Source organism: Ammodytes marinus, assembly GCF_949987685.1.
Source record: "Ammodytes marinus genome assembly, chromosome: 1".
Taxonomy (NCBI): Eukaryota; Metazoa; Chordata; class Actinopteri; order Uranoscopiformes; family Ammodytidae; genus Ammodytes; species Ammodytes marinus.
Genome location: NC_137230.1, coordinates 19,229,292 through 19,241,348, shown reverse-complemented (window position 1 = coordinate 19,241,348; position 12,057 = coordinate 19,229,292).

Genomic DNA, 12,057 nt, shown 5'->3' with positions numbered 1-12,057 from the left:
GTCAGTTCTGTTTTATTTTATTTTTTTCCATTATGTTATTATATTTCTAGATGCTTAAACTAAGATGGTTGAAAATGCCAAAGATAAGTCATCATGAAACCGAAAAAACTTCCCCCCTTGGATACGTGAACCCATAATTATTTTGTATCAGTACAAACTCGCATTAAGATTTTGACGTTTTTAGTAAAAGAAAAATGTGGGAGATTTCTGTATATTCCTTAGCTATGGACAAACTGGCTTTTTGGCTACTGTTTGATTTCTTAAATATACACCTTACGGTTTATTCACTAATTATTTTCAAGTGAAGGTCTTGAATATAGAATCATTTACGATGAACACTTGAATGCAACACCTGACCTACTGAACTGTATGTCTACCCATCACTAGTCCCTCTGGTGTGTGTTTCATAGCAAAGAGCAGCAGATGGCAGTGCAGGCTCGGGTACAGAAGTAAGGCCTGTCAAAGACATGAGCTCAGCTACTGAGAGCGCCAACAGTCAGTTTACATTGTGATTTGTGGTGATTGATAGATTTGATAGACCTAGGGACTAAGGACATTATTTCTGTTTGTTTTTTCTCTCCCCAAAACAATGTGAAGTTTTACCACATTTTTAGATTGTTTTGAACATAATTTTCTACAATGTGAAATGTGCAAAATTGTACCATCTAGATTAGAAACAAAACACAGTTAATTTAGGACAAACATTAAAAAAAGACAATTAATGCGCCAAATGATGTCGATGCAATTCTCAAAAGATACGGATCGGCCAGGTGTAAAAATTGAATTAGTGAAAGATGCTTAAGTAGGCTGTACATTCAGAGTTCTAATTAAACAGTATATTGTGATATTATAGTCCTATTTTTGTGTAAGATAAAAGCCAAGCTTACTTGATCAACCATAAATTAGTTTGATATTGTAAGATTTATTTTTCAAACCATTTGTGTCATTAATTTCTGTTATATTTTGCTGTTTCATAGGGGCATCAGTCCAGTTTAGCACTTTAGTTCAAAGCAACCTTGTCAAGGGTCAACTAGATTGGACCCAGAGGACTAATTACCAAAAGGCCAAGGCAGGGATAATAACTCCCAGGTGTGTCTTTCACAGAATATGTATCAAGAGTCTAAACATTTTATGAAACAACAATCAATGTGTTAAAGCCTCAGAAATGCCCAGTTTTTGTGGGTATATAATTGATGGTATACATGGGATCTAATATAAGGTGTTACGCTTTGAGGAATATAATTAAAATGTTCTATCCATCTGTGTACTGTTGTGTTTATCACCATACAGATGTATTTTTGCATTTGGCAAACAGTGTCTGCCATTGTGCCTTTTAAAGAGGAAAACACACATTAAAAACATAGCTAAAATGTATGTCATTTGCAGTCCATGTGATTAGATTAGGCTCCAAAATCCTGCTAATAGGTCTGTTGATACCTGTTTGGGGTTAACCTACATACGTATGTGTGTTTCACACCCCAGATCTTAATCACTGATCACTGATGTTCAATTTATAGATGGATCATGAAAAGATAAAATTTAATTCATAGATTAATCTTCCGTTCCTTTTGACAATGGTAGATTGCTTCTATGAATGTCAATTTTCACCTAATTAAATTCAGTCAGGTTCACCATCCGCTAACGGCGATCTAAAAAAGCTGGCTCTGATCCAGCAGCTGTTTATGTTTAAACTAACTGCGGCCAGTCGTGGATTGACGTTTCGGGGAATGGGCCAGGCTTGGCACTTGGGCTGAGCGTCAAATATTAACACAGTTAGTATAAACACAAACAAACGTTCGCCAAGCGTTTGCTGGAGATTACCTTGTATGCCTTTTAAAGAAATTAATAACTTTATTTATTATTAATTGCTTAATTGATAAATGTTTTACCTCGGTAATATATTTAGCACTGTTGATCGTGCAATCCTTCTCAAGCATTGGGTGAACATACTGTCAGAAGGTTAGAGTTAAGAAAAAACGCTTAAATGTTTTGTGAAAGATGCTCTGTGAACTTCCCCAGGGGTCCTATCTAGGTCCAGTTCTGTTCTCTAGCTATAGTCACTTGTATGTCTTTAGGACATATATTGCACAGAAATAACACCAATGTTCTTTATTATGCAGATGATATGCAGCTCCACCTATTATGCAATTCTCAATCCCAGAGGGATTTGACTGACATCATAACTATCCCTGAGACATTCAGAAGTGGATGGCTCAATATTTCCTGAAGCTAGATGGGAACAAATCTGACATGAATGAATCATTGATAACATAACATTGAGTAACTCACACATAATGTTATCAAATAGAGGTATCTTCTATCTAAGCATGTTAAAAACGTGTTGGGTGCCAGATTAAAGCAAATGCATCTTTGCTATATCCTACTCTGCCTTAGGTAACATAATGCTCTGCATTCTGAAATTGGCCCAAAAAGGAAAATTTAAAAAAAAAATCCAGTACTGCATCTTGCTTGTTCAGAATCATCTGCTAAACATTTTTTTGGTACAAAGCGAACCCTCACATTATTTCATCCCTTCATTAGCTACCTTTACATTTTGTATTGATTTTCTTTAGCTTTTAGTGCATTTTTAGATCCATACAATCAGATCACCTAGCGAGGAAGTGCTTTAGAAAGGCTGTGTTTCCTCCACATTAAATGTATTTGTAGTGGCAATTGCAGCTGGCCATGAACATTTTGAATGCTTCACAGTGAAGAACCATTTGCTAATTAAATGATAATAAGAAGCTGCTTTGGTGCTACTGTTTTGGTACCCCATTGGGATGTACAACTTTGGATACCCAGTTTGAATATATGATTCCTCTTTTGTGCAGTCATGCAGTAGACAGGAGGGACGAGAGAGGAGATTTCAGGGTTAGGGTTGTGGGTTGCGAGAGTACGTGTTGATCAGTCCTCTACTACCAAATCAGTCTCACTTTATAGAAGGTTGGCCTGGAAGTCTGGTTGGACAGGCCCCCTAATCGCTCAATTGACAAATGTATACTCACTTGAAGACGGGTGTCTGTTTAAAACATTTGGATCCGCCCAGTGTCACTCTTGATCTGCCAACCAATCGCATAACGTTTGGTTGTGACGTCATGCACCGGCTTCTGACTACAACTGAAACTGGCGCCGCGCACAACCTCAAAATCATTGTTCTCAGCCACTCCCTCTGTTCGCTGATTGGACCGGTAAAAGAGAAAACCCGCTAGTATACCACGGCCCCAGACTGACTACTGAAGGCAAATGAAAATTGAGCAGAAGTAGGTAGGCAGGCGGTGCCAGGCTACCCTAACAGCATGCCCAACTGGTCTCTTGCTCTTCCAGTTTGAGTCCAGTACAGTTCTTATATACAGTATCTCACAAAAGTGAGTACACCCCTCACATTTCTTCAAATATTTCATTATATCTTTCCATGGGACAACACTGAAGAAATGACCCTTTGATACAATGTAAAGTAGTCAGTGTACAGCTTGTATAACAGTGTTAATTTACTGTTCCCTCAAATTAACTTGACACACAGCCATTAATGTCTAAACTGCTGGCAACAAAAGTGAGTACACCCCTAAGTGAAAATGTCCAAATTGGGCCCAAAGTGTAATTATTTTGTGTGGCCACCATTATTTTCCAGCACTGCCTTAACCCTCTTGGGCATGAAGTTCACCAGAGCTTCACAGGTTGCCACTGGAATCTTCTTTCACTCATGCATGATGACATCACAGAGCTGGTGGATATTAGAGACCTTGCACTCCTCCACCTCCTGTTTGAGGATGCCCCACAGATGCTCAATAGGGTTTAGGTCTGGAGACATGCTTGGCCAGTCCATCACCTTTACCCTCAGCTTCTTTAGCAAGCCAGTGGTCATCTTGGAGGTGTGTTTGGGGTCGTTATCATGTTGCAATACTGACTTGCAGCCCAGTTTACGAAGGTTGAGTGCACTTGCTGAGGGTCATATCCAGAGGTTGGCTTTGGAAAATAGACCTATATACTGCCAGCATTGCTGCAGGGCTTGAAGGGGTGGGGGGTCAGCCTGTCAGTGCTCAGACCATACGCCACACACTGCATCATACTGGTCTGCATGGCTGTCGTCTCAGAAGGAAGCCTCTTCTCAAGATGATGCAAAAGAAAGCCCGTAAACAGTTTTCTGAAGACAAGCAGACTACGGACATGGATTACTGCAACCATGTCTTGTGGTCTGATGAGACCAAGATAAACTTATTTGGTTCAGATGGTGTCAAGTGTATGGGGCGGCAACCAGGTGAGGAGTACAAAGAAAAGTGTGTCTTGCCTATAGTCAAGCATGGTGGTTGGAGTGTCATGGTCTGGGGCTGCATGAGTGCTGCCAGCACTGGGGAACTACAGTTCACTGAATGCCAACATGTACTGTGCCATACTGAAGCAGAGCATGATCCCCTCCCTTCGTAAACTGGGCCGCAGGGCAGTATTCCAACATGATAACGACCCCAAACACACCTCCAAACGACCACTGCCTTGCTAAAAAAGCTGAGGGTAAAGGTGATGGACTGGCCAAGCATGTATCCAGACCTAAACCCTATTGCGCATCTTTGGGGCATCCTCAAATGGAAGGTGGAGGAGCGCAAGGTTTTCTAATATCCACCAGCTCCTTGATGTCATCATGAATGGGTGGAAGAGGGTTCCAGTTGCAACCTGTGAAGCTCTGGTGATCTCCATGCCCAAGAGGGTTAAGGCAGTGCTGGAAAATAATGGTGGCCACACAATATTAACACTTTGGGCCCAATTTGGACATTTTCATTAAAGGGTGTACTCACTTTTGTTGCCAGCACTTTAGACATTAATGGCTGTGTGTCGAGTTATTTTGAGGGAACAGTAAATTTACACTGTTATACAAGCTGTACACTGACTACTTTACATTGAATCAAAGTGTCATTTCTCAAGTGTTGTCCCATGAAAAGGTATAATGAAATATCTGAAGAATTGTGAGGGGTGTACTAACTTTTGTGAGATACTGTAGGTCAAGCCACCATTGTGTGGTGGCGGGTGCAGGGAGATATTTAATTGTCCAGAAAAGGAGCCTTAGAAAACAAACTAAGAGTAAACTTGTTTCTATAACATTGTGTATTGGCTTGATTGGCAATAACGCCTATGCAGGATCTGCTGTTAGCCATAGCTGATTACTTCAAAATTATTGTAAACTTTGGGTTTGGGAAACGAAAAATTACCAAAATGTAATACAGGGGAAACTGCACTATACTGATATAAGTACAAGAGGTATAGACAATACTATCCTATTAAGACTTTCACAAAAGTAACCTGTAGTAGTGCGTCACATTGACTGTCCCAAAAGTTTCTCTCAAGCATATTGTAAATCTTTTTGTAAGTGAATAATTTCAAGGCTCACTAGACCATTGCAGTGAAATATTTACTGCAGTACAATGATGAGTTTTGTTTGCGTCTGTTGAAACTATAGTTGGTGTTTCAGGTAAAGAAGGGTTTTCTTCAGTGTTCTTATTATTTACATCCTATTTCTGCAACAATATATCATTTCCATTCCTTTAAACCATGGTTGTAGATCTTTTTGACTACAAACGTCTGACCTCCATGTAAAGACTTGAGTTTGCTAACCATAAGGCAGGCTGTTATGCAGGGGTATCCGGTGACTATTTAAATATTCTTATCAAGCCTGCAAATCTGCTGAGTAGCAAATGTATCATGAGAGGAGATATTGTCATGGCAGAATGTATACTTTTGATTTCCCCATCCTTTTATATATTTTGTCTACTCGTTGTGCTCATATACCTGGTATATTTCCTTGTTATTTAAAAAAAAACATTTATCCACAGAATAGCAAACAATTCTGTCATAGCTGGCATGGATGAACATTATTGGCCATGCCATATACCCTCTATAAGCTTTTAATCCTAGGAAACAAATATGCATGTGTGTACCCTCACTGGATGAATGGATTATAGATTATCACTGCCAACCAGCATATGATGCCAACAGAGATTATGGCTGCTGTATGTCGAATAAAGCAGATACCACTGTTTGGGAAAATGTTGGCATCATGAACTACTTCAAAGTAATATGGCCATGATGCAGTACTTGACACATAGAGGGTATTAGGGATTCTAGTTGCAAGAATTATTTATTTCACGTGCTGGTATTTTAAAGACAGTTGAGTTCTGAAATGCCATTTTCACCCTTGCTCCCTGTGTCTGTTTTCTGTTCCTATTATTCCAGTCAACTCAACTGTGAACTGGCCCAAAATGTATTCCCATATTTCCCCATAATTGCAGCATTGTTAAAGTAAGACTTTCATCGTTCTTGTGGAAAGCCCTGAGTACACATCAAGCTGTGCAATTACTCAAAAAATAAAACCTGCTAATGTCAGAGTGGTGAAAATATCACAGTGCACTCCCATTCCTAAAATCCAGCTGGGAAGTATTACATTTTGAATCTGACCACATGCATATTCACAGCCACAAGCTCTTTTATGAAATGCCATACAGACTGTTAGCCCATTTTGGGTAATGCCTTTGATGCTTTGTCTTCTTTTAGGGAAGCTATACTGGAGGTAGGTCCAATTCATTATACAAAGTACCATATTGTTAATACCAGTACTTGTCTTTTATCTGTTTACTGTTCCTCTTTCTTATCACTTCTTTAATTACTTAATTATTCTTCATGGGCTCAATTAAAACACAATGGACTCTGCTGCTGCAAAAGTCAACTATTTTCACTCCACTAAAGCAGTATAAAAAGCACAGGAGAGATAGGCCGTTGTGGTTGGCCTTCTATTATGTACTTGGAATAAATGAGATTCTGTTATTCTTTGGATGAAAGTCTGTTCTTTCTGATTATTATGCTAACAGCAAAATATAACATTGACTTTTAGAAAATGTTCATGCTCCCAGAGTCGAGTGAGGAATATATTCACATACAATCAGCACACTTTCCCCTAACAAAATTACCTTTTTGAAATGGAAATCGTTTTCTTTTTCTATTCATGCAAGTGATTTGTTTGCGCAATGTCACCTTACTCAATCAGCCGATCAGGTTTTTTTCCCCACTCCTTCCTGTGCCTCTATCTAAATCAGTCAATTTATTTCCAAATTGCATGTCGAGTGTAGGAACAAGGGCTTATGGCAGTATATTAAATCAGTGAACTCCTACAGTATATATATTTGAGATGGTTTAATGTTCCTCTTCTTTTTGCTGATATTGATGGGGAACCTGGCTTTGAGTGTCACAAAGGACACACTTTCACAAATTTGTATCCTATATATTCATAGAAGAAAGACAGTTGTGAAAAAGAATTGCAGCGGATTAATGGATTCGAAACATGCTTTACAATATAGGCCAGATCTGGAATTTCTTTTAGTTGTAGGTAGATCTATAAGATCTGAGCGTTCTTGCTTATGAACGCACACATACAGTACAGCATGTAGGCAAAATTAAGTTTTTATTTATTTGTCTTCTAGGCAGAGTTTGTTCTAGGCTGTTCTAAAGCATCCTAATAACCATGATTCATTAGGAACAGCTGTTTTAATCAACTCAACGGGTGAAAAACAGCAGCTCTCTGCTGCAGTTGGTTTGTGGACAGTCATGGCTAATGCTACGTCCACATCAAACGCGGAAATTTGCGTTGCACCGCACGATAATCACCGCGAAAAATTTGCTTGAGATGAATATTTTCAACTTAAGCGAATGAGCGGCGTGAATTTCGCGTGTTTGCGCCACGCCAAACGCATAATTTGCGCCGCGTGAGAGGAATTTGCATCTATGCATTGACTTTGTATGCAAAGTGACCGCCCCTTCCGCCCCTAACGCTTTTGGTGTGATGCTGCGTCCACACCAAACGCGAAAAATTCGCGTTGCTCCGCGCCAACCGCGTGATAATAACCGCGGGACCTCACGCGAAAAATTCGAAAGATAAATATTTTCAACTCACGCGAACGAGCGGCGCGAGTATCGTGGCGCGCCAAACGCACAATTCGCGCCGCGCAAGAATAATTTGCGTCTATACATTGACTTTGTATGTAAAGTGACCGCCCCAAACGCGTTTAGTGTGGACGCAGCATAAGACAAAGGAGCTCTCTGAGGACCTGCGGCTGTGCATTGTGGCTGTTCACAAGTCAGGAAAGGGCTATAAGGCCATATCTAAATGTTCAAGTGCCAGTGGATACAGTGCAAAGTATTATTAAAAAATACAAGACGTTCTGCACTGTGGAAAATCTCAGAGGACATGGTCGGAAGCCAAAAGTGACACCTGTACTGGCCAGGAGGATAGTGAGAGAGGTGAAAAAGAATCCCAGGATCACCACTGTTACAACCCGGCTCGGGGAAGCAACATATAGTACACAAACAAGTTAAGGGTGTAAAAAAAACGGTGTTTATTGTAACAAAAGATCAACTAAAGGGTGAATGGGAGCCATGCTGCTGGCCCTGGCTGGAGAGAGTGAGTCAATTAAGCCTCCAGGCTTAATTAGGCAGCACAGGTGGCAGTTAACGAGGTGAGGGAGGGGCTTCAGGAGCCCTGCAAACAAAGAGCAGATCTACACATAACACCCCCCTCCCCCTTAAAACAGTTGCTCTGGCAACCGCCAAGCCACACAGAGTCCAAGCACAACAAAATCAATGAAAAATAATACACATAACCATCTGACATTCATGACCTGGAGAGAGCATCAGCAAGCACGTTGTCTTTTCCACGGATATGCTTAATGTCCAGGTTGAAGCCCTGCAGGAACAAACGCCATCACATCAGTCGGTGGTTGGAGTTCCTCATTCTGCTGATGAACACGAGTGGGTTATGGTCGGTGTAGACCACCAGGACCTGACTGGAAGAGACATAAACATGAAAATGGTCGAGAGCAGAGATAAGGGCCAAGGCCTCTTTCTCGATGGTTGAATAATGCTTCTGATGAATGTCAAACTTCTTTGAAAAATAGCAAACTGGATGCTCAACCCCTGACAAGTCATCTTGAAGCAGGGCAGCACCAACCCCAGCATCACTAGCATCGACAGCTAGTTTAAATGGCCTGCCAAAGTCAGGGGCAGCCAGTACTGGAGCACTAGCCAAAAGGGCCTTCAGATTCTCAAATGCCAACTGACACATCTCTGTCCAAACAAAATGGACCATTGGGCTAAGTAAGCTAGTCAAGGGGGCAGCCACAGTAGCAAAGTTCTTGCAAAAACTCCGATAATAACCTGCCATGCCAAGAAAACGTTTCACGCCGAGAAGTAGGAACACTGAAACAGTGAAGGGCCTCTACCTTAGCGCCAATAGGACAGACTTCCCCCCGCCCAACAACCTTCCCCAGGTATGTCACAGTGGCCTGTCCAAACTCACACTTGGCAAGGTTCACAATCAAATTGGCAGCAGCCAGCCTACCAAACAATTCCTCCACCTGAGCTATGTGCCGAGCCCAGGTGGAGCTATAAATAACAATGTCGTCAAGGTACGCTTCACAATCTGCAACCCCTTTCAACACCACGTTAACAAGACGCTGGAATGTGGCAGGTGCATTTCACATTCCGAAAGCCATAACTGTATACTGACAGAAGTCATCTGGAGTCACAAAAACAGAGATTTCACGAGCTCTCTGAGTGAGAGGGACCTGCCAGTAGCCTTTGAGGAGGTATAGCTTGGTGACGAAAGCAGCAGACCCTACTCTGTCAATGCAATCATCTAGACGGGGAAGAGGATAACAGTCAGGCTTTGTGACAGAATTTACCTTGCGAAGATCAGTACAAAAACGAGGGGTGCGATCTGACTTATCAACCAGCAAACACGGGGCTAGCACTAGGCTCTGCAATGCCATGCTGCAACATGTAATCCACTTCTTTACTCATCAGCTGGCGTTTCTCAGGATTTACTCTGTAAGGCTGTTGCCTAATAGGTGCATCATCCCCTACATCAATGTCATGCTGTAGAACATTTGTACAAGTATCAGAAAACAGGGCAGGATGTTTACAGATAACCTCAATAACGTTAGACCGATGTGATGACTCTAAATAAGACAGATGGACCTTCAAGTTGGCTATGATTTCTGAGTTTGGAAGCCTACCATGAGACCCCACGTTCCACAACAACATCAATGTCTTTTTCACCCACAGGAATGGAAGTGCTCAGCACAGCGACAGTCTTCACCCCTGAGGGCCCAGCCTGGCTCCTCTCACAGTACTGTTTCAACAGATTAACATGAGAGACGTGTTTTACGCTTTCGTTCTGGAGTCTTTATCAAATAATCCAACTCACTAATTTGACGCTCAATCACATATGGTCCGCTAAACCGAGCTTGCAAAGCTGACCCCAGAATTGGCAGCAGCACCAACACCTTGTCACCAGGAGAGAACGTTCGATGCTTGGCCTTTCTGTCATACCACCTCTTCTTCCGTTCTTGGGCTTCCCCCAAGTTCTGCTTCGCCAGCTCACATGCCTTGTTAAGCTTTGACCTAAAATGACAAACAAAGTTAAGCAAATTTGTGGACGCGGGCTGGTTTGCCAACCATCTCTCTTTCAACAGTTTCAAAGGGCCCCGTACAGTATGGCCGAACACCAGTTCAGCTGGACTAAAGCCGAGGGACTCTTGAGTGACCTATCTGGCTGCAAAAAGGAGCAAAGGTGTTCCCTCATCCCAATCTCTCTCAAACTCCTTACAGTAGGCTCGCAACATAGACTTTAGGGTCTGATGAAACCGCTCTAGGGCTCCTTGAGACTCGGGATGGTAAGCAGACGAAGTGTGGTGCTCAATGGACAACTGCTGGAGAACCTGAGAGAACACACGGGACATGAAGTTAGAACCGTGGTCGGTCTGGATAACTCTGGGCAGGCCAAACACTGTAAATAACTTAATAAGGGCCTTCAAAATGGCTGAAGCGGTGATTCTATGTAAAGGAATAGCTTCAGGAAACCGGGTAGCTGTACACATGATTGTCAATAGGTACTGGTTACCTGATTTGGTACGAGGAAGGGGACCAACACAATCAATCAAGATACGCTCAAAAGGCTCTCCTATGGCAGGGATGGGATGTAAAGGAGCTGGGGGAATCCTCTGGTTGGGCTTCCCAATAGTTTGGCACACATGACATGTCCTACAATGCTCAACAACATCAGATTTCACACCAGGCCAAAAGAAATGTCTTAGCACTTTGTCAAAATTTTTCTTAATCCCCATATGACCAGCAAGACAATGATCATGAGCCAACTGCAAGACATCCTGTCGATAGACACTTGGCACCACCACTTGAAACACACTACTCCAGTCATCATGACAGGACAGTTTAGGAGAAGTCCACTTTCTCATTAACACACCATTGTTTACGAAATAGCAACAATACACAGCTGTCATCTCACTATCAGAAGCAACGTCGTCAAAAAGAGAAGCTAAGGTTGTATCTTTCCCCTGCTCACACTTGAGCTCGTCACAGGAGGGAAACACTTTACCAAATCCCAACATGTCACCTTTAGCCAAAAATGTGTCAAACAGGGCAATATCAGAATCGGCTTCTTTGTCTTGTGTCTTCTTCTTTGACATAGCACGGGTAGTTACACAAACAGGGAATGCTTCTGGGTACTGCTTCTCAAGTTCATCTGGGCTTTTGGATACTACAGGAACAGGAACAACCTCAGGAGCCGCAAGTACCCTACCACCGGCTAAGGCATTTCCCAAGATGAAGGACACCGCTTTAATTGGAATGCTTGGACACACAGCTACAGCTACCTCCCCGATAAAACAAGACCCGTTTCAAGTTTAAGGTTATGCATAGGCAGGGATAAATACCCACCCCCAAACCCTTGGACGAGGACATTAGAGCCCAACTCAGACTGGTCAGTAAAAAGTCCTGTAGAATCAAAGACTGAAAAGCACCAGAATCTCTCCAAATCTTAATCGGTTGCTTGTTTAAAGGGTCAGCGACAAGAGAAACAAAACCATCCATGAGGAAAGACGAAGAGCCAGCCAGCTCATTCTTTTGAGCGGGTTGGTCCATGTTTTGTGTGAGAGCACACTTTTTTTTCACCGCTTTTAGTAAGGCAACAGGCTTAGGGTTAAACTCTTGTTTCTTACTCAATAC